The sequence below is a fragment of the Mustela nivalis genome (assembly GCF_964662115.1).
Source record: "Mustela nivalis genome assembly, chromosome: 5".
Classification (NCBI taxonomy): Eukaryota; Metazoa; Chordata; class Mammalia; order Carnivora; family Mustelidae; genus Mustela; species Mustela nivalis.
The window spans coordinates 53,801,581-53,828,407 of record NC_139024.1 but is presented as its reverse complement, the minus strand read 5'-3'; the positions used below and the strand labels follow the sequence as shown (position 1 = coordinate 53,828,407).

Below are 26,827 nucleotides of genomic sequence, written 5' to 3'. Positions count from 1 at the left end.
ATAGGTGTGTTAAGGCATCTCTTAGAAATGAAGGAAATAAGAGTTGGGCCAAGAGAAAACTTGAACTGTGATGCAGTTGACAGAGATTCTCCTATTTTGTGGGTCATTCTGAAGCTAGGGCTGACCCTGCAGAGTCATCTCAAACTGAGGGAAAGTGGATTGGACTTTGTACCTTTGCACTGACCTGAGATGGCATGAGGGCTGCTCCAGGGAAACAGACCTTGAAGATTTTGTGGCTATGAATTTGGAAAAGAAATCCACATGTGCAAACAGTAGGAATTCATTCTGGATGTCTTAAGGAAAAAGAAGAATTTAATGGAAAGACATTAAAGTTTCACTGAGTTGATGTAATAGTCAGGGACCAGGAACATTCAGGATTAGACAGCAAGAACCAGATGGTCCACACATCACTCTTTTCACTGAACAAATGATTTCAACATTGCTTTTGCTGGAGTCAGAGAGGATTCAAAGTTCAGGAGACAGCATCTGCTTGGTCTCTGTGGGAAAGAAAAGAAAAACACTGGTAAGAGAGGGCTTTCTGTTTCTGAGCAAGGCTCATAAGTACAGACTTTGGGTAATTCTATTTAAGGTGGGGGTTTCATGCTGCTGGTGGGTGACAGATAAGGGGAGTAGAAGTACAGAAAACTGAAAGTAACCACTATCCAGACAAGCCCCATTAATAAATATTAATCACCTAGAGTCAGGCCTATCCCTGGATCACGCTTCCTAATTTTAGCATGTTGCTGAAGAAAAGTGGGGATACCAAGGACAGGAGTAAATGATCCATATACAGATTTTCTGTTTAGGGCCATTCTCATCAGTGCTTAAGAGAACTTTCTGGAAGGCAATTTGACAATATATGTTGAAAGCCATTTAAGAGTACAAACCATGTTACCTCACTGCCTAAAAATGGAGAAAGGGAGCATAACTTTTCAGCATTTTCACAGTCTGGCTTTGGATTGGTCATATTTATTTTATATCTCTTGGAAGGTAAAAACAAAATTTAAGTTGAAAACAAAAATATTTTGGTTATGCCTCACAGTAAGAACATCTCTTTGAGCCCTAAGCCATAGTAATAAATTGACAGTGCATTGTGTTAATTCATGCATTTTATTTTGAAACAGGGCAGAATTTGCTCTTGGAGGTACTTTCCTCTCAGCATATCTGTTCACCAGGGTATCACTGTGTGGTCTGTGGTTTGCCAGGCTAGGCACCACATAAGCGGTGTCTCTGTGGCTGTCTGTCCCAAGCTGGTAAGATGGATATAGTGCGGAGAGCACTCAGGATGTGATCCAAGTTAGAAACCTACTGACTAGTAGTTGGTGCTAAGCATGATTAGGTATAATACATGGTTTTCTTCTTAAATCCGTAATTTTTGAGCATCCTTGTGTCCCTGTTGGATTTGTCCAGAGAGGATGTTGATACAAAGATGAGATAGATGCTGTCTCTACTCTAAAGGACTTTGTGATTTAGTGCAGAGGGCCTATTCTTCTTCATAGGCCCTTACCTATTAGGGTGCTTGCTCTTTCCTTCTTCTTTTGGATTAGATTATAGATGTGATGCCCAGTGCTACAGTAGCCACACTGTGATGATGAAGTAGCAGTTGCAGAGAACAAGAAGCCAACATACTTAAGAATGGCAGAGGGAAAATAGAAAGAGCCTGGCTCTCTGATGACATTATTGAGCCATAACTGAGACCACCAGTCTCTTAAGTAAACAATAAAACACATCATGGTTCAGAACAGGTCTTTAGTTACAAATATAAGTATTCCTTACTTTTTCAAATGAAATTCTCAGAAACCAAGACTTTTGAGTCTGAAGCCCTAGTTTGAAATTTTACATTAGGTTTACCTTTTTCCAACAGTAACTGGCAAAGGTTTAAAACATTCCCACCCAACTCCGTTGGCACCACTTCTGCTGTAGAATGGCTCTTTCTCATTTGGGTACGTTATTTCCTGAAAGGAACTGAGCCTGGTGGTTTTCTTATGATAAGTAAACTAGACATTTCAGTAAGGGTAGAACAAATGTTCACGGAAATCAGAATTGGAGATTTTTCCTTCCACACAAGATAGATATGGACTCTTTGTAGCACTGTCTTTAAAACTGATTAATTAAAAGACAATGCTAAATGTTTCCAAGGCTTATTCTGAAATGACTCCTTCAATTAGAGCTTCTTTCCTTTTGGCTTCTTTAAAGCTTTCTGGACCTTTTTTTTTTAATACAAATTAAGAAGCCTTTAGATTTTTCTGGAGCTTCAGGTTCTTCTGCTTCTGCAGCTGCTACTTGAAGGGCAGAAGAGAGATAGTACAAGACTGTACCTCTGGCCCTGCCTGGGTGACTCAGTGGGTTAAGCCTCTGCCTTCAGCTCAGGTCATGATCCCAGGGTCGTGGGATCGAGCCCCACATTGGGCTCTCTGCTGAGCAGGGAGCCTGCTTCCCCACCCCCCACCCCACCTGCCTCTCTGACTACTTGTGATCTCTGTCTGTCAAATAAATAAATAAAATCGTAAAAAAAAAAAAAAAAAAAAAAAAAAAAGACTGTACTTCTGACATTCTCTTTTTGGCTTTCAAATTCATGAGCTCATTATACAATGAGGTGGGTGACCCACCGGGCACAAGTTTGTGTCTTCCTTCAGTGTGCAGTGCCTCCCGCTCCCTCCTCTCCTCTGGCAGGCCAGGGCCTGCATAATTTTCCCTTAATGATCCCATTTGGTCTGCATGAACTTTGCCTCCTACCCATATCCATAGCCGCTACTGCTTGGGGAGGCTTCACATTTTCTTCATGACTGCCGATCACAGTGGGCACTATTACTTAAACATCTGTAGGAAAATGAAGTAATGGGCCTGCTAATATGCTTAATGGCCTTAAGAACATTGAAAACTAATGTGCGTAATGATCATTTAATTCATAGTTGCCCTTGGAATTATGGGTGGCAAGACCATGTATTATACTAAAGCAAAAATGGCCCAGATGTCACTGCAAGTGTGAGGAGAGTAAGAGAGAAATATTACAGCAGCATTATAGAATTTCTACTCAAATCTGTCTTCATAGGAAAGAACTACATTATCAGAGAAAAGCAGCAGCCAGCCAGGGGACTGCCACTGGCTTGAAGGGATTCAGCTCAGGAGTGGAAGAGAAATCCTCAAATACCAGGCTGAGGGAAGAACCCTGTGAGCCGAACCAGTCGTATGGGAGGTCGAGATGCTTCTGAGAAATAGGGAGTTTCTAACTGGGGAGATCATTCTTTCCTTTCCTGGTTATAGGTTGTGTGTCAGACCTTTCCAGACCTCCCCTGTCCTCTATTCCTCAGGGCCCATTTATCATAAGTAATTGGATTAGTGAATTCAGAGCACCGCCTCAGGAATTAGCTCTGCAGGAAAAGATACTTCAGGTGAGGCTCTCTGGAGGAAAACCTTGAGAATCAGGGACAGTTGGGCCACTTGGTGCCATGGCGTGTTCTTGCAGTGCCCTTGGGCCACTCAGGCAAACTTTTGCCAACTTCAGAAGGACATAGGGATGGCATTGGAGAGATGATTAGAGATAACATTCTAGACTTGGAAAATCAAATTCATAGCAGCCCTGGGGCCCCTTTTACAGATTCCACTGCCCCAGCTCTCCAAGAACCCTGGGGGGAGCAGGATAGTTTTTTCATCTCCCTCAGGGATCTGAACCCTGCCTGTGACCCAGACAGGAGAGGAGGCTTAAAGAAGAGTCACAGGAAGTCCTCAGAAAATGAAATCATTGTGGTGAAGAGCTATTTGCACTCCCACATTCAGTGCAGCATTATTCACTATAGCTAAGACATAGACACAATGCAGGTGTCTGTTGATGGATGAACGGATAAAGAAAATGTCACACACACACTCAGAGGAATATTATTCTGCCATAAGAAAGAAGGAAATCCTGCTATTTGCCACAACATGGATGGGTCTTGAGAGCATTGTGCTAAGGGAGATAAGTCAGATAAAGAAAGACAAATACTACATTCTCACTTACATGCAGAACCTAACAAAGCCAAAATCATGGAAACAAAGAGTTGAGTGGTGGTTTGGAGTTGGGGGTAGGAGGAGACATTGGTCATTGACAAAGGAGACATTGTCAGCTATACTATAAATAAGTTTTTGGATCTAATGTACAGCATGGTGACGCTGATTGGCAATGCTGTGTTACTCAGTACTGTGAGTCGTGCACTCCACAGAATGAGCCACTGCCCTGGTTGGTGGTTGGGGACCCCTGAAGCTTGACTTGATCCCAGGCAATTCAGAAATTAAAAAATTAAGGACTAAATAAAGTGATGATGAATATTAAGTCTTCTTAATGGCTCTGGATAATCCAGAGAGTGCAGCCAGCAGACTTCCTTAAAGCTCAGATATTTCATTTATTGCCCCACCACACCTAAATAATTGACTTCACAACTGACATCTGATTTCCTCATATTCGAGTTTTTCCCTTGGAAGGAGTCTATGAAGTGAACTCTCCAAAATGAAAATAAAATTTTACTTAGAGAGTTTATTTTTTAAATGGTTTTTTAATACTCTTTATTCATCACTCAGTTTTGAGGGTATGTTTAAAAGGCTGAGATACATATAAATTAGAGCATGGAATTTTTTTTTTATCTGTAGCTAAGAGGAGCTTCATTTTTGTTGACATTCTAGGAAAAAGTCATCTTCAAATTATAAGTCAGTAATACTCTGTATCCTTTTCTTGAAATAAAGGAACAGCTGAAACTTGGCTTAATGGTCCCTGTTTTCTGACACCTGTAGTTACTAATCCAGATGTCTGGAGTTATATTTGCATAGATCAAGATTTTCTGAGGGGCGGTTTCCCCTGACCCAAAATACATAATTTAGTGAAAGGCAGCTAAACCATGTTAAGAATAGGAATTCTTTCTTTAGGTATCAAATACAAGTATAGTGGTTTAAAATGCTGTGATTAAGTATAAGAAGTTAAAGTGGAAAGATAAATGTATAAAATTTTCCCAGTGTTACTAAATTTATTTTAGAATCTTTAAAAAAGTATATGGAAGTTCTATGTGCCTAGTGTTTTGTGTGTTGTCATATTTAGTTCTATCAGTTGCCCTACAAAGTGGACCTTATTAATCTCACAGAGAAGAAAACCAAGGCTCCAAGTATATAATAGAAGAAACCTTCTCAAGGTCACAGTCATACATGGAAGAGCTGGGACTCTAGTTCAAGCTCATTATCTTCCCGCTACACTATGTTCCTGTCCATAGGAACACACATAGAAAATCAACCAAGACAATTATCTCCTTGCTATGAATATTATATTAAATTGAAGACAGAAAAGTCAGCAGCAGCTTCTACTCAGAAGAAAATCTCTTTTTCCTGATCTGACCTCATCTCTAAACCTCTGTGGTTTCTTTTTTTTTATATGGCCATCATCACATAAGGCATGTGGCTGTGGCATTGTGTGAAGGCAAAAAGGCAATGCCCTTGACTGAAGAAATTGTCCTAAAATATTAATAGTGGTTGTGTTTGGACTAGGGCAGATTTGCTCCTTATCCCTATATCTCATGTTAAAAATAATCTTTAAGATCATAAACGTAGGGGCACCTGGGTTAAAGCCTCTGCTTTGGCTCAGGTCATGATCCCAGGGTCCTGGGATCAAGCCCCACATCGGGCTCTCTGCTCAGCAGAAAGCCTGCTTCCCTTCCTCTCTCTGCCTGCCTCTCTGCCTGTTTGTGATCTCTGTCTGTCAAATAAATAAATAAAATCTTTAAAAAAAGGATCATATATTTCTAAGTTTTTAAAACGATGTCTTTAAATAAGAAAAAAAAATACAGGATTAAGCAAAATAAAGGATTCCTACCAAAAATAGAGGAGTATTTGGGAAAAGTCCACTGGCTTATAGAAGCCCAACTTGTAAACATCCCAAAATGTTAGCAGTCAGAGTTAATTTAGCTTTCATCACTGACTTGATTTAATTTTCTTCACAGCCTTTAAACATACTTCCATGCATCTTGTGGGGCCATGTGACCATGGTTGGCCCTCATTCTCTGGCTATCAAGGATTCTTCTTGCTCAATCTTGTTGGCTTTACCTTCCTGCTCTTCCTGGTCCTTCATCTGCCTCCAGGGTTTTCCCAGGACAGTGATGAGTTGACTTTGTCTGTTCCTGCTTTCAATTATTAGATCAGATTATATTCAGAAGTTTCAGGGTCCACTCTTTCTTTGAACACATGTATTTTCATTTTCTCTTATTATAAAAATCATGTTTTGGAAGCCCTAGGGGAAAAAAATAGGTAAACCAGGGGTGCCTGGGTGGCTCAGTCAGTTAAGTGTGTGCCTCCGGCTCAGGTCATGATCCGGGGTCCTGGGCTAGAGTCCCATATTGGGCCCCCTGCTCAGCGGACAGTCTGCTTCTCTTTCCCCCTCTGTCATTCCTCCTGCTCGCACTCTCTTTCTCTCAAATAAATAAATAAATAAATAAATAAAATCTTTTTTAAAAAATAGATAAACCAAAAGATGAGGGGGGAAAAAAAAGTGCCATCTTGATATAATCACCCAGGAAAGCTTTTGTGTATATCCTTCATCATTTTGCCTATTTATTGGGGGTGGGGGACTAGTTGTTAACAAATTGACCAGTCTTTTAAGTTTCAAAAAAAAAAGTCCTAGTTTATTTTTATTTTTTAAATTTATTTATTCAAGAGAGACAGAGAGACAGTGGGGGAGGAGCAGAGGAAGAGGGAGAAGCAGGCCCAGCGCTGAGCGCAGAATCCGACACGGAGCTTGATCCCATGACCTCCAGATCGTGACCCCTGCCAAAACCAAGAGTCCGATGCTTAATGGACTGAGCCACCCAGGCACCCAAAAATCTCAGTTTAAAATAGAATGGTTCAAGGGTGCCTGGGTGGCTCAGTCCTTTTAAACATCTGCCTTTGGCTTAGGGCGTGGTCCCAGAGTCCTGGGACTGAACTGCATCAGGCTCCCTGCTCAGAGGGAGCTTGCTTCTCCCTCCCCTCCCAGCTCAGTGTTTTTTCTTGCTCTCTCTCTCTTGCTCTCTCTTGAATAAATAGGTAGGAAAAAAAATCTTTAAAAAGTAAATAAACCAGAATGGTTCAGTCTAGATGTAAAATGAGAACTTAAGGCATTGTTTTATTATACTGTGATTGTTTTCAAGACCCCTCTCTACCACTCAAGCCGCTCTCCAGTAGTTCACATTAAATATCAAAAACTAAATTTGCCTTTTAGCTTCATTGATCCATCCTGAAGGAAGGAACTTTTCTTCCTTCAACTCACTTTTGATGTCCAACAAAGGAGCTTCCTGTGTCTCCGCCACTGTGTCCACCGTGTCTAGGACTTACTGAAAGAGGAAGCTTCAGACTTTTCCCTACCTCTTTGCCAGCTCTCCTCTGGAAGGGACTTGCTTGATAGGACAGAGCGGGGAGTCCACCGGCTGTGGAGCGAACCGGTGCAGAGGTAGAGCCTGACCTCAAAAAGTGGGCATGCATCTCGTTCCTCTGTCCTCCTGGTTCCCTTTCCCACTGTGGGAAGGCAGCAGGAAGGGTAGCTCCTGTTTGAGGCTCTCCACTGCACTGCTTCTGGCTGCGGGGACCATCAGGCTCAGCTGGGGAGGAGAAGGAAGCCTTGATCGCCCTCCTGCCTCTGCTGTGCTCTGGGTCCCCCATCTGTCACCTGTATGTATATCAAATTGGTTGGAGTTCAGAGGAGGAAGAGTACAGTTAGCAGCACCCCCAATCTCAAAGATGGTCTCTAGAATACACTCTGTATGCTTTGAGGTCCCCCTATGTGGGGTGTGTGTGTGTGTGTGTGTGTGCGTGCACGTGCATGTGGTATAAGTATATATATACATAATACATAGATTCTTTCTCAAAAATTGAAATAATTTTTTCTAAATTTCAGAGAGATGTTTCAGTTTCCTTGGGGGCTCCATAATTAAGCTTCCTAGAATAGTTCAGAAAACAAATTTGCAGCTATATCAAAGTTAACCTAAACTTTAGAATAAAATTTAGCAAAATGTAGGTTGGGTAGAGAGCCATTCAGATGTATTCTGAAACCACCAACCTGTGCTCACTTAGATGTGAGCACAAAAGCAGATTTAATTTACTGAGAGTTGACAGAGGTGTTTTATTAGCTTAGGGCCTGACTAAGGATTCTCTATTCCCTCTGCCCCCCCCTTTTTTTAAGATTTATTTATTTATTTTAGAGAATGAGAGAGGGAGAGAGAGGGGGCGTGAGTGGGAGGAGGGGCAAAGAGAGAGAGAGAAGGAGGGAAGCAGACTCTCTGCAGTGGGTGAAGCCCAACATGGGGCTCACTCTCACCACCCCAGGACCATGACCAGAGCTGAATTCGAGAGTCTGATGCTTAACCTAAAGGGCCACCCATGCACCCCTCCTTCCGTCCTTCTGGTATCTCAGGGCCTCTAAATGCCACGAAGTTCAAACTGTCCAGGAACCATGCCATTCTAATCTGGGGTGGTTATTTATGGGTCAGCTTGACTGGATCATGGAGTTTGGCTACACATTATCTCTGGGTGTGTCTATGAGGTGTTCTCAGGTGAAATTAGCATTCCTGTTGGAGGACTCGGTAGACCCGTTTGTCCTCCCTGATGTGGGTGAGAATCACCCAATCCATTGAAGATCCGTATGGAACAGAAAGGCGGAGGAAGGAAGAATTTAGCCCTTCCTGCCCAGCTGCTTGAGCTGCGACATTGATCTGTCTATGTCTTAGGCCTACAGACCCAGGCTGGACTCTGTACCCATGGCTCCCCTGCTTTTCAGGCCTTTGGTTTCAGGCTGGATTGCACCACTGGCTCTCCTGGGTCCCCAGGTTGGAAGCCACAGACCATGGGACTTACAACCTCCATGATTCCATGTACCAGTGCCTTATAAGCCTGTGTGTGTGTGTGTGTGTGTGTGTGTGTGTGTGTATCCTACTAGATCTGTTTCTCTGGAGGGCCCAAAAAAAAAACACAGACCAACACACATTCTAAGTCCCAAATGGAGTTGTTCTTTTCCAAGAAAGAGGCATCTCACCTGAGACAGAACTCTGGCCAAACTGCCGGAGGTCCAGACAGGATAGAAGGATAATAAGAGAAAAAGGATATTCTCAGAAATTAATGCAACAAACTAGGGGTGTGGCCCTTTCCTTTGCTGACGCAGACATGAGAATGCGTAGATGGAGAGGATCTGAAAGCTGACCAAACACAATGCTTAGTGAATGTGAAACTGATGTGCAGAGTCTGCATGAGGCTTTGTGGTAGCGGGCGACCCATGTAAACAGGTAGACCCTTGTTTCACTAACACCAGAGCTGCCCCAGAAGCCCTACAACTTGAAAAGAGGAACATCCACACTATCCATAAAAAATGGAGATGAGAGAAGGAGAGAAAGAGAGAGAAATTGTCAAGGATAAAGTAATGTTTGCTACCTCAAAACACTTTCTGTTGCACAACTGGCAGTAAATATTGGCCCATTTATGTAATTTAATGTTTTCTTCAGCCATGATTTTGCAGGTTGGATTGGGGTAGAGCAGGAGATTGAAGGAGACTGGTATTTATTGTTGCACAGGGTCTTTCGAAATGGTGGAAATGAGTTTCTGTTCATCCCCTCTGAAGAGATCCTGTTTTCCTAGGAAACCCTGAATTCATCCCAGTGATGCATCTTAGAAGGGACTGAGCTATATGTGCGGGAAGTAGACTGAGAACGAGAACCACAGTGTCGAAAGGAATTGTTATTTGGTCTTGTTTTGTTTTCCTTCCAGAAATAAAAATAAAGATAAAAACCCCAGCTGCCCCCTAGTACGAATTGCATTGAGCTTACGCATTACTCAATGACATATGTGTAAATAAGTCCCATTCCTTTCACAGACAGTGATTTAAGGCCCCGTACATTTAGTCATATTTATCTGTGATTCCTGCCACAGAGAAGAGCCCTCCAGTAGCTCTTGCATTACAGAGAAACTTGGAGCGATTTTGTGAATTAAAAGGGTAAATTTGTTGCCTTAAAAGAATCTGTAACTAGCATACATTATGAACAATAAATCTTCTTAATGAATTTTTTTCCTGAAATTTTACTTAGAGCTTGAGGTTGAAGAATTTAAGGTAATGTTATCGGGCTAATGTTTTTATCTTGGGATTACTTAGAGTAAATACATCTCCTTAATTATTAGAGAGTGCTAGATCCCAGACAGATATTGTGGAGTCTGGAAGAGATGTCCCTGACTCTCAAAGAGTCATTCCTGGAGGTTAAAGAAGATGGAGGGGTAACAGGGACAAATCCCCTTTTGAGTATCAGACTCTAGTAAGAGGGGCCAGTCCTACATGAACTATTAGTAATAAAATATTTAAAATACTATGGGTGACTTTACAGTTTCACCCATATTTTCTTTTTTAAAAAATCTCCCTTTTTATCCTATATCCTCTCTTTTCCTTGTCAGGTTTGGCTCTACTTCTCTCTGCCATTTTTTTTTTCTTTTCTGTTCTTCCATCTTGTTTTGGTTGATCTAGGTAGGCCACTTTAAGATGTGATGAAACCACAGCCTTTGAAAATGTTATGATCAAACTTTCAGGAAAGCTGTTTCACAATACCACCAAAAGACATGAATATTCAGTCTCTGAGCTGGCAGTTCTGCCTCTAGAAATTCTCCTTAAGGAAATAATCAGAGATGATAAAAGTAATAGTATTTTTTGAGTTTATATTGTGGGCCAGGCATTGACTTTATGTAATTAATTTATTTAATCCTTACAACAACCTCTGATGTATCATCCCCATTTTGCATGTGAGGAAACTGAAGATCAGAGAGATTAAGTAACTTGCTCAAGAACACACAGCTAGTGAGTGACTAGGGGAACTGGGATTTGAACAACGGAAGTCTAGCTCCCAAGACAGCACTCAACCAGGACAGTCCCCAAGGTGAGACTCTTAGGTAAATATATATTTTTTAAGATTTATCTATTTTAGAGAGGGAGGATGAGGAGTGGAAGGCAAGGGAAAGTCTTAAGCAGACTCTGTGCTGATCATGGAGCCCAATGCAAGGTTCCTTCTCATGACCCTGAAATCATGACCTGAGCTGAAACCCAAAATCTAACCCTTAACCAAATGCACCACCCAGGCACCCCTTGGGCAAATACTTTTTTTGGGGGGGGCAAATACTTTTGGCAGGACCTCTGTCTATATAAACAATTTTATTTAAAAAGGTGTTTCACAATTCACTGGTCCATGTAAGGTCTAGAAAATAAAGATTATCAATAATGATTTAGAATAAAAGGTAAAGAAGAGATACTTACCTCTGCATTTATTGTCCAATCAGAAGAAGATTCTTTGTGTTGTCCAGGCACCATCTCCTCCTGTGAGGATTCAGGAACCATCTCTCCATACTTTATTGTCAAATCTTCCATTCAGCTAGTTTCCTGTTTTCTACCATGAGAGGAAAATAACAAGACTGTTATTACTACCATGCAATGGCTCTTCTGATGGAAACAACATAGATCTTGTGTCCTCTGCAGGGCCCTAATACCATTTATTTCACACCGTTTTCATCATTACTCAGGACACTGCATCATCGTCCATCCATCACCTGTGAAGGCTGGCTGCCAGCGATTCTCAACATTGTCGCTGGGCTCTCTGGGGTGACTGAAGCATTGCCAGCATCAGGGGATGCAGAGTCCTGCCACCACCCTGCTGGTGGATGCTGTAGATGAGAGGAGGCTCTGTGGTCAGAACACCTGTGGGGAGAACTGACTAAGTGCCCCCCACCCACACACTCACTAGATTCCAAGGACAAGCAGTGGCTCCATGGTGACCATTGCAAATCTGGAGCCCCAACTTGTCCGGTGTCCTCAGTGAGTAGGATAGCCCCCTCTCAAAATAGATTATAGAACTGCATATTTTTTCTGTTAGAAAAATATACAATGTTCGATGATTTTTTTTAAGATTTTTTTTTTATTTATTTGACAGACAGAAATCACAAGTAGGCAGAGAAGCAGGCAGAGAGAGAGAGAGAGAGAGAGGAGGACTCAGGTTCTTTGCTGAGCAGAGAGCCCAACATGGGGCTCAATACCAGGACCCTGGGATCATGACCTGAGCTGAAGGCAGAGGCTTAACCCACTGAGCCACCTAGATGCCCCAGGTAAGACTTTTTAAAAAAATGTTTTTCAGCAACAAACAATTGGCTCTGGGCTCTTTCCCCTCCACCCATATGCCTCTCAACTGTTAGGTTGTACAGAGATATTCTTATTACCTGAAGAGTCATTCTTGAATCCCTGATATGATGGAATTACGAAAAATGTCACAACCTGAAAAATGTTTACTTGTTTATTTGAGAGAGAGAGAGAGAGAGAAATAGAGAGTGAGAGAGAGAGTGAGAGCACAGGCAAGTAGGGGGAGCGGTGGAGGGAAAAGGAAAATCTCAAGCAGACTGTGCTGAACACAAACCGTACAAGGGGCTCAATCTCATGACCCAGGGATCACGACTTGAGCCGAAACCAGCAGTCAGCTGCTTCATTGACTGCCACCCAGACGCCCCACCACCTCAACATTTTTAACAATAAACTGAGCACACTTATAAGAGTTCCTACTCAAATAGTTTTCAATATGTGTCAAAACCCGTGATTGCCTGAATATTGATGCTAGTTTGATTTTATTAACATTCTATCACACAAGGCAGATAAACTCAAAAACAATGGCAAATCTCACCATAGAGAGACTTTCATAAAGTCACCCCGTCACCCAATCTAAAGAACTACTCACTCCTCCCACTCAGAGGGCCCCTGGCAAGTAAGTTTCTGGCAGAGAGTTGACAGCTGAAGAACAGGAAGTTGACAATACTTTGAAAAAGAATGACTTGAATATCAAAGGATTAAGAAAAGATCTTATAAAATAGGAGGCAATCCTTGAATCTATATGCAGAGAAAAAAGACCCTCTTTCTCTTTTGTAGTGAAAGTCAAATGTGAAGAATGTCAAACTATGCTAAGAGATAACTTTGTTGGAAAGAAAATATTGTAACCCCCCCAAAAAGCAAGGGAAGCCTAATTCCTCCTTTATCTAAAGAATTCTTGTGTAGATGAAGTGATAACCTCAAAGTTTCAATGTCATATAAAACTAATCTTCATAATTTAGCTTCATTTTTCAAGATAAGAGCCTAATAAAACTTTCTTTTTTATTTGTTATTTACTATTAAAAGTTGCTTCCCTTTCTGTGCAGGTTAACTTTTAAGAAGCTCTTTTCTGGTACCAATTATTCTTGGATAATGAGGACTTTTTGTACTTTATGCTGTCAGAGCAGAGGCTAAATGGGGTAAGCAAGGCAGGACGGCTTGCTCGTCTTCAACCTCACTTCAGTGAAACAAAGTCTTCAAAGGACCCACAGAGTCAAATGCAGTGAGTTGAATTACTTTTCACCTGGCTTCACATTCAAGGTCTAGCTCCTCATGACCAGCTTTGATGAAGGCCTGCTGGCCCCACAGGAACAAGTTTGTGCTGACAATCCTCAGTTTCTTAGAGACTCAGTAAAGACCCTATTCTCCAGGGCAAACCGGGCTGATGTCAGGAGTCTCTACTTAGAAAGTCATTTTCTCAGAAAATTCTTCGAACTAGATTAGAAGTGTAAGGAAGGGGGAGCTTGGGTGGCTCACTCGGTTAAGCATCCTACTCTTGTTCTCAGGGACAGCAGATCAAGCCCCGTGTCTGGCTCCATGCTCAGCATGGAGTCTGCTTGGGATTTTCTCTCTCCCTCTCCTTCCGCCCCTCCTGTCTGCCCACATTACCTCTAAAATAAATAAGTAAATCTTTTTTTTCCCCTAAAGAAGTGTAAGGAGGGATATCAGCTGGCTCAGTCAAAGAAGCATGAGCCTTTTGATCTTGAGATTGTGAGTATGAGCCCTACATTGGGTGTAGAGATTACTTAAATAAAACAAAACAAAACAAAAAGGAAGTGTAAGTAAAGTGACCAATATTAAGGATTAAGCCTCAACTTGGATAATTTACTTGGGAGAAATCCCACCGAAACTGGGCAGATATTTAAAAAGAGTAAAAATTATAGTTAGATATTTAACACCCCACACAAAAGTGGACTCTTTCAAACAGACATGGATAACCTGCTTCTTAGTCAATTTACCCCCCTCTTGGATGCTGAAGTAAAATGTGACTAATATCTCCGTAGCACCTTTCCTAAAAAGGTTATAACGAAAAGATATAATCTTTGTTTCTGCTGAGCACAAACTGTTTGAGTTTCTTAATGATAAGCCGTGCTACCTTACATCTATTCAAAAGAGCCAGGATTCCATTCTTCACAGTCAAAAACTCTATCCCATGTTAAAGAAAAATTTTATTAGAGGACCCTTTGTCAATAGTCCTTAAAATAACATCAATTAAAAGGGATTCTTAGTTGAGAAAACAAAGATTTAAAAAAAAAAACAAAACCTACAAGTCCGTTCAGAGATTGAACTATAGCTAAATTGGCACTAGTCCCTATTGGAATACAGATAATGCTAGCATGAAAACATCTTAATACTGGGGTGACTCTGTAGCTCAGTTGGTTAGGTGTGGGACTCTTGAATTCAACTCAAATCTTACTCTCAGGGTCATGAGTTCAACCCCTGCATTGGGCTCCACACTGGGCATGGAGCCTACTTTAAAAAAATAAATAAATAAAACAACTTAATATTAGCCTCCTCTATAATTTAGTTGCTGGTTTGCCAACGGGACAATAGTCTTCTGCAGCCAGTCTGTTTCCCCATTGGTTTTGCTCCTTCCTAACATCCACTAAGAAGAGACTAGAATAATAAGAAGTAAAACTTGAATTCATCAATTCCAATAGTTGTTTGCAACTCTAACTCAAAGAGCTGAATTTAAAGTATTAATAGGTTTGGAACTGCTTTTATGAACTTCAAATATGTACCATTCCTGGTGAATTTCCTTTTCATAGCTTACCTTTTTGATCGATATCTACCCTCCTGTACCATGTTAAGAAATGAAACATATCACTAACTTTATTTTTTCAAAAATCAAATAAATCTAACTCTGAGAGGAAAGTTAATCACAGTCATCATTAGAACCCATTATCTGTTTCCCACTATCTTCCCCCACTACCAGCCAGGATCTTTTGAGAGCTTCTGAGGTCTTATGACAAAGCAGAACATTTAGAAAACTCCAGGGCTGAATGGCCCACGCTGGCCGCCCTGTAGCTTACAGTTGTCTGTGACTTCATGGGCCTTGGAAATTGCTCCACAGTTTTAGTGCCCCTCGGGCAGGGGACTTAGAGGCCAGAGTCCCTCACACAAGCTCCTCTGAGGTTCTGTACCCTCCCTCAATCACTAAATGTTACAATCTCACTACTGTTTGCTTCTTGCATTAAACATTCTCTTTCCTCTTCTCTCTCACTCCAAAACTGGATACCTATCTCTCTTTCCTCTTTCAAAAAAATCTCTTAATTTTTTATTTCCAAAAACAAAACCCAGAAAGGGAGGTTGCCTTCAGGCAATTTCCACCTGACTTTGAAACATAAACTTCCCTGAGAAGGAAAAATCCCAAAGTTCATGTCTCTTCTTGGAAAAGGATTAAAAGAAAAGCAGGAAGAGCCAAATATATTTCAATAATTATCATTTATGATGTGGTTTATAATTAGATAAACAATATGACATAAAAATGCAAAATAAATACAGTGAGTAGCCTGATGAATGGTGCTAAGAAAAGTTGTTGACAACCATTACAAACAGAATTGCTTTGATTTAACCCGACCTCAGCTGACCAAGATTGCTTATGTTAACATGACTGCTGGGTTTCTTTTTTCTCCCATTCAAAGAAGAATCTCCACCTTTGATACTGAATTTTTGGCCTTGAAATCAATTCTAGCAACATTCAGTCTTCCCCCAAGTGTAAGCATGTAGACCAAATATCCTGTCAGAACCACCAAGTGCAGATTCTTGGACTTTCTCCAAGACTACTGTTCCCTGCAGTATTGATGAGTTTTTATGGTTACAGCACACCATACGCTCGGCAACACATGATCTTGTCAGAGCCAAATATTCTTTCTGTCACTGGCCAGTTAAAAATCTCCAGCCAGGGGGCACCTGGACAGCTCCGTCCTTAAGTGTCTGCCTTCGGCTCAGATCATGCTGGGATCGAGCCCCGCATTGGGCTCCCTGCTTGGCGGAAAGGCTGCTTCTCCCTCTCCCACTCCCCCTGCTTGTGTTCCATCTCTCGTTGTGTCTCTCTCTGTCAAATAAATAAAAATAAAATATTAAAAAAAAAAAAAAACATTTTCCAGCTAGGAATCCATCCTATTCTGAAGCCCATCACATCGCCCTCTTTCTGGTTATTCTGACTTCTAGGGGCATGTCCATGCCATTCCTGGGCAGAGCAGGGGTGGGGGGTGCGGTGGAGAGAGGGGTGGATCGGGGGTTGCTTCCCTGATTGGCTCCTGACTGGCCGCAAGCTGCCTTGCCGCAGCTCTGGTTATGGCCATCAGCATTGCACCATCGCAGTCATCTCATGAGGAAGTCTTTGCATCTCAGGAGAAAAGTCAGTTACTCAGAGGATTCTTCTTTTGGAATGCTGAGTGCACTTTGGATGAAGCTCTTCTCCAGCACTTTACCGGGAGACAACACAGCTCCTTCTCTTCAGCATTGCTTTTGCTTCTGAGAGCTCGCCTCTACTCTGCAACCCCATCTCTCAGTGGCTCAACTCCATTTTGATATTGAGGGGGTTTTGTTTGTTTGTTTGTTTGTTGGGTGGTAGGAACCTATATACCAACTTTTGGAAATTCTGGTTACAAAGCGTGTTATGATAGAATGGGCTGTAACTAGGGACCCTTGCAAATCATCCATGTTGGAACCCTGTTGAGAGTGAAAAGGATGCTATTCAGTTATGATAAAACAGGATTTAAGCAGAACCAGCCTGGGCAAACAGAAAAGATGTTCACCTTAGTGATAACAGGCTCTCTGAGAAGTGCCAGAATGGCCAGTTTCTCCTTCCTTCATCCCTTCCCTTCCTCTGTTTCCCCCTTCCTTCGTCCCTCCACTCGATTCTTTCCTTCCGTCCGTCCTTCCTTCCTTCCTTCCTCTTGGACTTATCTCTTCCTTGGGCTTCTATTTCTGCTGACCATTGAAAAATTGATCTTACCATTAAGAAGAAATTGATTCAGATTTAACATAACCCAGCGTCTCTAGGGGCAAAGGCTCAGGTTCTTAGAGAATCTCCCTCCTTTCACCTGGTAATATCTGGGTTTTAGAGAAGTTCACTGAAGATTGTTCATTTAATGGGGATCCCCCAGTCCAAGGCTATTGGTAGTCTTTGCTGTCCTTGCTGACCTTTGGTTAGAGGGCTGCTCAACTGCTAGGTGACTAGGCATGGACCTCTGTACTTACTGGGTCTTCAGCCTACACGGCTGCAGTAGAATACCTCCCAGTTTGCTTTCAGCATTCTCAAGGCCCAGGGTTCACTGCCTGGTCTCTTGGCCCTATTGTGGCTCCCAAGTGCTATAGTTCTCCTGAGGCTTGCCTCTATTTAGAATCAGGCCACCGCGAGATCCTTGGGGATCCTCTTGTTTCCTTTTGAAGCTCTTTCTGGTAGATCTATGGCCCAGGGAAAGTCTGCATACTCTGCCAGGCATAGGGGAATGTCTGGACCCCTGAGGTCTCATAGACTCTGGGTGGAAAGGGTGAGAAAAGGGGGAGTTGCTCCTTAAGCTGTTAAATCCATGATACACTAACTATCTGTTACCTAGTTCACTGTTGAACTCTTTTAGCTTTATAGAGTGGGTCCTATTGATCCCCCTCCCCTGGGTTATGGATGTAGAAATAGGAACAGAGAATAAGTAACTTACTTGTGGTCACCCAGAGAGTAAGGAGCAGAGCTAGGATTTGAGTCCAGGCATCCTGATAGCGGGGTCTATACTTTGAACCACTGTGTAAGGAGAAATTTGCGGGTTAGGGTGATAAAATGTAATTATACAACAAAAAGCTTCTCCTCTAAATAAATTATTTAGGTGTTAAGGATTCTTCTGACATGAACACATGAACACAAACTGTGACGCTCAATCCTGTGGAGAATCTAGGTCAGCCCCTTTACTCTATTAACCTAGTTTTTTATTAAAACCATTGTCTGTTATTATTACTGATGATTGAGGCAACAACAGCAGTAAGTTTATTGGCTTGCTGCTTGTAAATCGCTGATATGATAGTATAATAAGTAAGTGTGATTTTTTTCAGAATTAGGTATGCTGATCTCTGGTATTTCTCTTCTTATAATTTTAATAGGATATTAAATATTAGAGTAGTTTTTAATGTCTTAAGTATATTTTTGAATGAAAAGTTTCCTTGAACACTTGTGGTTTTTCTTGTCTTTTTTCTTTTCTTTCCTTAACAAAGCAAATATTTATTTCAGATACAGAGAGAATAGTCACTCTGTCCTCAACATTTCCTTATCTTCACATCTCTAATTTGATCTTGTACTAATTCCAAAGAACACTTGTGCAATTTCTGGATATTCTGAAATGCATCCCATTCATTTCCTGAAGCCTTGGAAACTCTGTTTCTCCACAGTGCTCCCCTCCTCAAGCCTTTGTTCATTTTTTTTTTATTGCCTTTTTGGTTTTGACCCTAAGTTTTCCCTTCTCTCCAACCTCTATGTTTAAAAAAATCTTATTTTATTTTCCGGTTATTGGGTGAGTCTTATTTCCCCTATTTTTCTCTCTGTTTTTTCCCTGGGTTGTTTCAGTGATTCGGTTTCTGGACTTCAAGTGTACAGTTGCCAAATTTGTACTGCTATTGACTATAAAATTCTGCCCAGTCACCAGGCTGTGAAGAAGCAGATGCAAAATTGCTCACTGCCCACCTCCGGACTGTGTGGTTCCAGAGCCAGAGTCCAAAAGCAGACTTTCGCTTCCACGGTCCTTAGATTTGGGAGCCTGTTCCACATACGTTATCTATGTGACCACCTGAGTAGTTGTCTCCTGAGAACAACCTAGAGCCTCTTGTTTAAATAAAGTTAGTTTCATTTTTATTTTGATGTAACTTCCACATTGCTACTACATAAAGAATGTTATTTCTCTTTTTCCATGGGTTTTTAAATAATTGCTATCCTAACCTAGCAGGTCCAATAAAGCCACAGAGGCACTGGTTTGTTAGGTAGGTAATATACACACACAGAGGTATATTTAGGTACATCACTACATAGGCGTTGCTCTCTTGATTTAAAAATAAGCAGCAGTGGGGCTCTTGCAGGGCTCAGTCATTAAGTGTCTGCCTTTGGCTCAGGGCATGATTCCAGGGTCCTGGGATCAAGCCCACATGGGGCTTTCTGCTCAGTGGGAAGCCTGCTTCTCCATCTCCCTCTGCCACTGCTAGTATTTCCTCTCTCACTATGTCTCTGTCAAATAAATAAATAAAATCTTTTTAAAAATGATTTTTTAATCTTTTTTTAAAAATATTTTATTTATTTGACAGAGATCACAAGTAGGCAGAGAGGCAGGCAGAGGAAGCAGGCTCCCTGCTGAGCAGAGAGCCTGATATGGGGCATGATCCCAAGACCCTAGGATCATGACCTGACCTGAAGGCAGAGACTCTAACCCACTGAGCCACCCAGATGCCCCATAAATAAAGTCTTTATAAAAAAAATAATAATAATAAGCAGCATTAGCTTGCTGAGCCTGGGCTGGAATCTGGAGACCCAGAATCGGGGCAGGGGACAGAAGAAGCATTGTAAGAAAAAAAGTTCATTGTACTATTCTGTTTACTTGATATGTTTGAATTTTTCCATAATAAACCCCTATAAATTATTGAAATATCAAAAAAAGAGAGAAGAGAAAGGAAAAGGAAAGAAAAGAAAAGAAAAAAAAAAGAGATGGAAAAGGCAGTAGTCTTTGCAGAAAAACAAAATAAAAGCCTACTATTTTGTCCAAAGGTGTTAAGGACACAGAGGGACCATATGGAGAATCGATTTGTTAGGTAGTAAAGTAAAAAACAGAGAATATTGACAGCTGACATATTCATTCATTTTCCCTAGTGATTCTTGTAGTGCCATCGTCAGGAAGGATCAGAGCTGGAATCTGATCCATGCAGTTGACCAGATCTCCTTTACACACTGTATCTGTGCTCAACTGCCCTCTAGTTTACAATCTGAGAAGTCACTACCTGTCCTAAGTCATCCACTAGTCTGGGGGAACCCCGGCTGTGACATTCTCTGTCTGACCTTGAGCCCACCACATCTGCAAATTCTCTCTTCAGATTGGGACAGAGACCCAGGGGACTTTGGCCCAAAGCCAGGTCGGGGCTGCTGCAGTTGACTTTCACAGGACCCCTGCAGAGTGGGCTGGCTGCTCAGCTGGTACACAGCCTCAGCAGAGATGATTCTGGAAGGTGATTGGTTCCTTTGCTTCCATCGTGACCCTTTTGGGTTGCTCATTTCAGCGCGTTGTGATTGCACTTCTTCAATTTTGAGTAGATATGTTATTTTCTTTCTGGCTACTTATTTTTCTACCTTTTGGGGTATCTGTCCAACTTATCACAAAATATAGGTGTTCTTAATTATTTTTTCATGTGTCTAGGTCCCCTTCTGTGTGCTCCTGTGTTTAATGCTGACACTTCCCTTTTAACCAAAAGTTTACTTATATAGCTACATTTCTCCCCTGATCCTTTTTTTTCCCTTGCCCTTTTTAAGAATTGATTTTGAAAGTTTTATTTTTAAATTGTAATGAGTAGACTTAACTTAATGGAGCTGTTTTAGTCTTACAGAAAAACTGAGCAGAAAGGACAGACCTCCCATAGGTTTTCTTGCTTCAGTTTCCCTTATTACGATCATCTTGAATCCTTGGAATCATAGTATGTTTGTTATAACCAATGAGCCTGTACTGACACATTATTATTAACTAGTTTCCATAGTTTATATTAGGGTTCGTTCTTTGTGCTGTGCGTCCTGTGGGTTTTAACAAATGCATGCTGACATGTATCTAACATTATAATATCATACAGAAGAGTTTCACCGGCCTAAAAATCCCCCAGGGCTCACCTATTCATCTCTCCCATCCTATCTCTAAACCTCTGCCAATCACTGATTTTTTTAAAATTGTCTTCATAGTTTTACTTACTTCTTTCAAAATGCCTTCAATGTTGGAATCATACAGTATGGACCATTTTCAGACTGACTTTTTTGACTTAGCAATGTGCATTTCAGGTTCCTTCATGCCTTTTTGTGGTTTGATAATTCATTTATTTTTAATTGCTAAATAATTTTCCCTTGTATGGAACCTTATTCACCTCTACTGATAGCTATCTTGATTGCATCCAAGTTTTGACAATTAAGAATAAAGCTGCTGGGGGACCTTAGTGCCTCAGTCAGTTAAGCATCTGACTCTTGATCTTAACTCAGGTCTCGATCTCATGGTCGTGTGTTCAAGCCCCACACTGGGCTCTGTGTAAGGCTTGGTGCTGGGCGGGGAACCTGCTTTATATCAGTCAGTCAATCTGCTGCAAACATTTACATGCAGGTTTTTGTGTGGGCATAAGTTTTCAACTGGTTTGGGTAAATCTCAAGCTCCACAATTACTGGGTCATATGGTAAGCGAATGTTTAATTTTATAAGAAACTAAAGCTGTCTTGCCAAGTGGCTGTACAAAGTTACATTCCCACCAATAATGAGTGAGAGCTTGTTCCTATCACTGCACATTCTCACCCAGCATTTGGTAATATTAGTTTCATATATTGTAGCCATTCTAATAGGTATGTAGAAATAGCTCATTGTTGTTTTCATTTGCATTTCCCTAATGACATATGACACTGAACATCCTTTCATATACTTTTTTTTTCTTTTGCCATCTGTATATCGGGTTTGGTGAGACATCTGTTCAGATCTTTTGCCCATTTTAAATTGTGTTCTTTTGTTTTCTTATCATTGAGTTTTAAGAGTTCTTTGTATATTTGGGATACAAGTCCCTTATCAGATATATGTTTCCCAAAATTTTTCTCCATTTGGGGGCTTGTTCTCTCATTCTCTTAACAGTGTCTTTGAAAGAGCAGAAATGTTAAATTTTCATGAAATTCAGCTTATCAGTTTTTTCTTTTATGGATCATGCTTCTGGTGTCGTATCTAGCAAGTCCTTGCCACATGCAGGGTCACCAGTATATTCTCTATGGTATTTTCCAGAAGTTTTATAGTTTTGCAGTGCACATTTAGTACTGGGATCTATGTTGAGTTAATTTTTGTGAAGAGAGTAAGGTCTTTTTCTGGATGTCCTTTTTCTTTCTTTTTCCCTTTTTGTCTTTTCTTTGCAAGTGGATGTCCAGTTGCTCCAGCACTGTCTGTTGAAAAGACTATCTTTTTCCATTGAGTTGCCTTTGCTCCTTTCTTAGAGATCAGTTTACTTGATTTGTATCAGTCTATTTTTGGACTCTCTAGTCTGTTCTGTGTCTATTTGTTTATTCTTTTGCCAATATTAAACTATTTTAATTACTATAGCTTTATAGTCAATCTTGAAGTTGGGTTGTGTAAGTCCTCTGAATTTGTCCTTTTCCTTCAATATTTTGGTAGCTATTCTGGGTCTTTTGTCTCTCCATAGAAAGTTTAGAACTATACTGTCTATATTAAAAAGTAACTTGCAGGGTTTTGATGGGGATTGCACTGAATATGTAAATCATGTTTGGAAGAAGTGACATCCTGACAGTATTGAGTCTTCCTATCCACGTACATGAAATATTTCTCTACTTACTTAAATCTTCTTTATTTCTTCGAGGGATTTTAGTTTTCCTCATATATATCTTCTATATATTTTTTAGATTTATACCTAAGTGTTTCATTTTGGGGATAATATAAGTGGCATTATGTTCTTAATTTCATATTCCAATTGGTCATTGCTGATATACAAGAAGGCAATGAACTTTTGTATATCAACTTTGCATCTTGTGTCCTTGCTATAGTTGCTTGGTTCCAGGAGGTTTTTGTTGTTATTGCTGATTCTTTGGGATTTTCTATATAGTTAATCATGCTATGCAGAACATGTGAACAGACAGTTGTATTTTTTCCTTCCCAATATGTATATGTTTTATTTCCTTTTCTTGTCTTACTGCATTAGTTAGGAATTTCAGTACAATGTTGAATAAGAGTAGTAAGAGTGGTTATACTTGCCTTGTTCCTGATATTAGAAGGGAAGTATCTAATTTTTCACAATTAAATATGATGTTACCTATAGGGTTTTAGTATCTGTTCTTTATCAATTTGAGGAAGTTCCTCTCTATTCCTACTTTGCTAAGTGGTTTCTTTTAATCATAAATGGGTATTAGATTTTGTCAAAGGCCTTTTCTGAATCTATTGGTATTCTCATATAATTTTTCCTCTTTAACTTGTTATAAGGATGGATTACATTAATTATTTTCAAATGTTAAGCTAGCCCTGCATACCTGGATGGTTTATAAATTGTTTTATACATTGTTGGACTCAATTTGCTAATATTTTGTTCGGGATTTTTGCATCTGTGTTCATGAGATATAGTGCTCTGTAGTTTTCCTTCTCATAATGTCTTTGTCTGGTTTTAGTATAAGGGTTACGCTGGCCTCATAAAATTAATTAAGAAGTATTCCTCTTATTTCTAGTTTTCCTTACTTCTAGCTTTTTTCATAAGCTCAGCAAGAATGAGTAATCCTCAACTCCTATCTATTAAACACAGGCCTGCTTCCTCCTATATGTTGCATTGTATTTTATGTAAGGGACGACTATTTGCTTTCAATCTTTTAATCACTTTGTGGCCTTATGTTTTAATATTATGACTTCTTTCAGGAAAACCCCCATTCAAGCCAGAAATACCTTATTATCAGGAATAGTATAAAGAAAATGTTTTCGAAATTCATCCTTCCATTGGCAGTGGTTCCCAAGATTAATTGTCAATAAATGTTTATTCGTTTGGCATCATTATAAATCAAGCAAAGTAGCTTTCAGAAAATTTCCTTTCATAGGGATAATGCTAGACTGAAGAGATGTATATTCAGAAAATAAGCAGCCCTTTGTAAGGAAAATTCCTTTGAATAAAACTGCCTTCAAGATACTTTGCAACAGCAGCACAAAAGAGCTTCTGCAGGAAAAAACAAAAAACAAAACTCTGACTCTAATTCCAAGGCCAATGACACCACACTGTATATAATACAGTTTCTTTTGTGCAAAAGTAAGAGCATGAGGGGAACAAAGGGAACATTTATGAGAGCCAACATGATCAATTTGAAGAAAATAGCAGCTAGAAACTGCAATCCAATTTTTTTTCTGTCTAGAAAATCAATGAACCACAAGCATCTAATAAATCGGTCAATTATACACAGATGCCAGAGTCTACAGAAGATGTAATATTAGGTTTTGCAAATCATTACTGTCTCACAGAGATTTTTATGACAGTAAGTTCCACTGATTAAAATGTCAGTATAAAACATTGCCTTTCATTCAAATAGCTAGTACAGACTCACCCTCTGTAATGATGGAATGTAATAATTAGTGGGCAAAGCCCGCATGTTAGCAAACAACAACAACAAAGATCAGACTGCTCAAAGAAAATTAAAGATCGGTGAAACGAAATTGAGGTAGCCTCAGGCTTAGGTCCTCAATGAAAACACCCAGAGCAACACCCAGATCCCTGGGATGGCAGTCACTGGGTGTGTTTCCATAACAACTCTAAGGGCTTGGCTGGGCACTCATCGCTGGGGTGACAGCATTAGGACTTCTCTTGAAGGGGAATTTAAAAAATGGTTTTGAATTAAAAAATGATTTTAAACTTTTATCCCTAATTTTTAAAATTGGGGATTATCTTTAAAACTTTTGAGTTCTTTTCTCAGCCTCATTGCCTAGGCTATGGCAAGTTCCCTGTGATATTCTGTACTCAGAAGAGGAGAGACCTAGGCAGAGACTTCCTGACTTTACATCAGGCTGGCTTAGTTTCCACTCACTAGACACAGGCCCTAAGAGGGACTCTGGGCCCCAGTGAAAAAAGTTTTTCTCTCTTTTGTTTTTTTCTTTTGCCGGGAAAGGGTGCTCCCGACAACAATGGACCCGGTAAAAATCATTGCATAGGATTTGCCCTGCCCCCTTTTGGACCTTACCCCTTCATTTGTACTGTCTTTCCCTATTTCCCCATTTTGCACAGCCTGTCAACGTGAAAAACATAAGGGAAATCTTTCCCTTCAGTCTCTTTCCTCATTCTAAGGTAAAACTCAGCTGAAAATCTATAGGAGGACTAAATTTCAATAATAAGAGATATTGTGCCCAATGCTTGACTCCAGATAGTGAATTACCTTCTCTTCCAGACTGCTTGTGGACAAATGGCTATGAAGAACTGAATGTTTGTGCCCCCCCCCCCCCAACCAAGTTCATGTATTAAAGCCCTAATGCTCATTGTGGCCACATTTGGCAATGGGATCTCTAAGGAAGTAGTTAAGGTAAATGAGGTCGTAAAGGTGGAATCTTGATATAAGACGATTTTTTTCCTTTTAAGAAGATACACCAGAGAGCTCTCTCACCCTCCCTCTCTCTCTCTCTCTTTCTCACTCCCTCCCTCTCTCTCTCTCTCTCTTCATTTCCCTCCCTCTCTTCCTCCCTCCATTTCCCTCTTTTCCTCCCTACCCCGCCTTTTTCTCACACAGTTTCTCTGTTTCTCTCTCTGCATGCATGAGGACATAGCAAGAGGGCAGCTATCTGCAAGCCAGGAAGAGAGCTCACTCACCAGAACGTTGATCTTGAACTTCTCGCCTCCAGATTCATGAGACAATGAATTTCTGTTGTGTAAGCCGCGCAGTTGAAGGTGTTATGGCAGCTCCAGCAGACTAATATAACAGCATCATATTCCCTCAGAGAGGGAGATTCCTTCTGTCACAGAAGGACAGATCATCACGGAAGATTCCTTCTGTCAGACACAGATGGTATCAGCCTTGGCAGTCCTAGAAGCCTGTAATAAAAAACACTGTATCACTGCCCTTCATGTCTGGAATAATGGTATTTTTTCTGTGTCTGGAAATCCTAAGGTAAGACAGCATTGTTAATGCGACTTCTGAGTAATGACGGCCCCTGTATCTGCTTAGCTTATGTTGTGGAGACGCTCAAGCCCTTGACACAACTACTGATACCCTGAGCATTGTCATAACATCTTACAGATGGGGCATAGATGTTCAGTAACTTTCATCAGGGGTAAGTGATCTGTGGGTAATCAGGGAAGATACCGTAGGGGTCAGAAACTGAGCTCTACCTTTCTCCTTGATCTTTGGGTGCCACTTTTGGCAACAAAGTAGAGTTTATTTTGATGTCTTTGCCCCATCAGAGTCTGTGATTCTTCCTGGCACTCCTTGCCAACTCATTTGTCTGTGGCTGGACCCTTGCTAAGACTGTGACTGAATGTCCTCTTCCCTTTAGGAGCAGCTTGGGGGTGGGCATAGTACATGCAGATTGTATAAGGAGAGAGAGACACATGCATACGTTGGGCTGATTGTGATTTGTTCATTTTTTGTAATAATTTGTGATACCTTGATTGATTCATTCTTATTTTAGTGCTTTGGTGGTTACTGCTTACTGTGAATATTCCTTCTGTCTATTATTTTGTGACCTTTCTTGTTTTCTATCCTCTAAACAAACATTCTCAAAAAGATTTTTGACTCAAATATATTTTGAACTTATTAGCCATTGTTTATGAAGTGCAATACATTGAAATCTAATTTCTTGTATTGTTAAAGTATATCAATGGGGATGCTATTCTAGTTATTCATTTAAAATTAAATTTCTAGGGGTGCCTGGGTGGCTCAGTCCTTGAGCATCTGCCTTCCTCTTGGCTCAGGTCGTGATTCTGGCTCCCTGCTCAGCCAGGAGCCTGCTTCTCCCTCTCCCATTCTCCC

General features: G+C 40.7%; 1 long non-coding RNA gene across 4 annotated transcripts; it reads right to left on the bottom strand.

Moving 5' to 3' along the window:
- Window positions 1-294: 294 nt before the first annotated feature.
- Window positions 295-26,266, bottom strand: LOC309864700. 4 transcript variants are annotated; one of them, XR_014311696.1, is made up of 6 exons: window positions 26,188-26,266; window positions 25,669-25,890; window positions 17,803-17,882; window positions 16,049-16,193; window positions 11,267-11,396; window positions 295-497 (listed from the first exon to the last, which is right to left on the bottom strand). It is a non-coding gene; the product is annotated as an uncharacterized lncRNA (long non-coding RNA). The 4 variants fall into 4 exon arrangements; XR_014311697.1 differs by lacking the exon at window positions 26,188-26,266 and adding an exon at window positions 6,061-6,244 and having other exon boundaries at window positions 25,669-26,019; XR_014311698.1 differs by lacking the exon at window positions 26,188-26,266 and having other exon boundaries at window positions 25,669-26,012.
- Window positions 26,267-26,827: the final 561 nt, after the last annotated feature.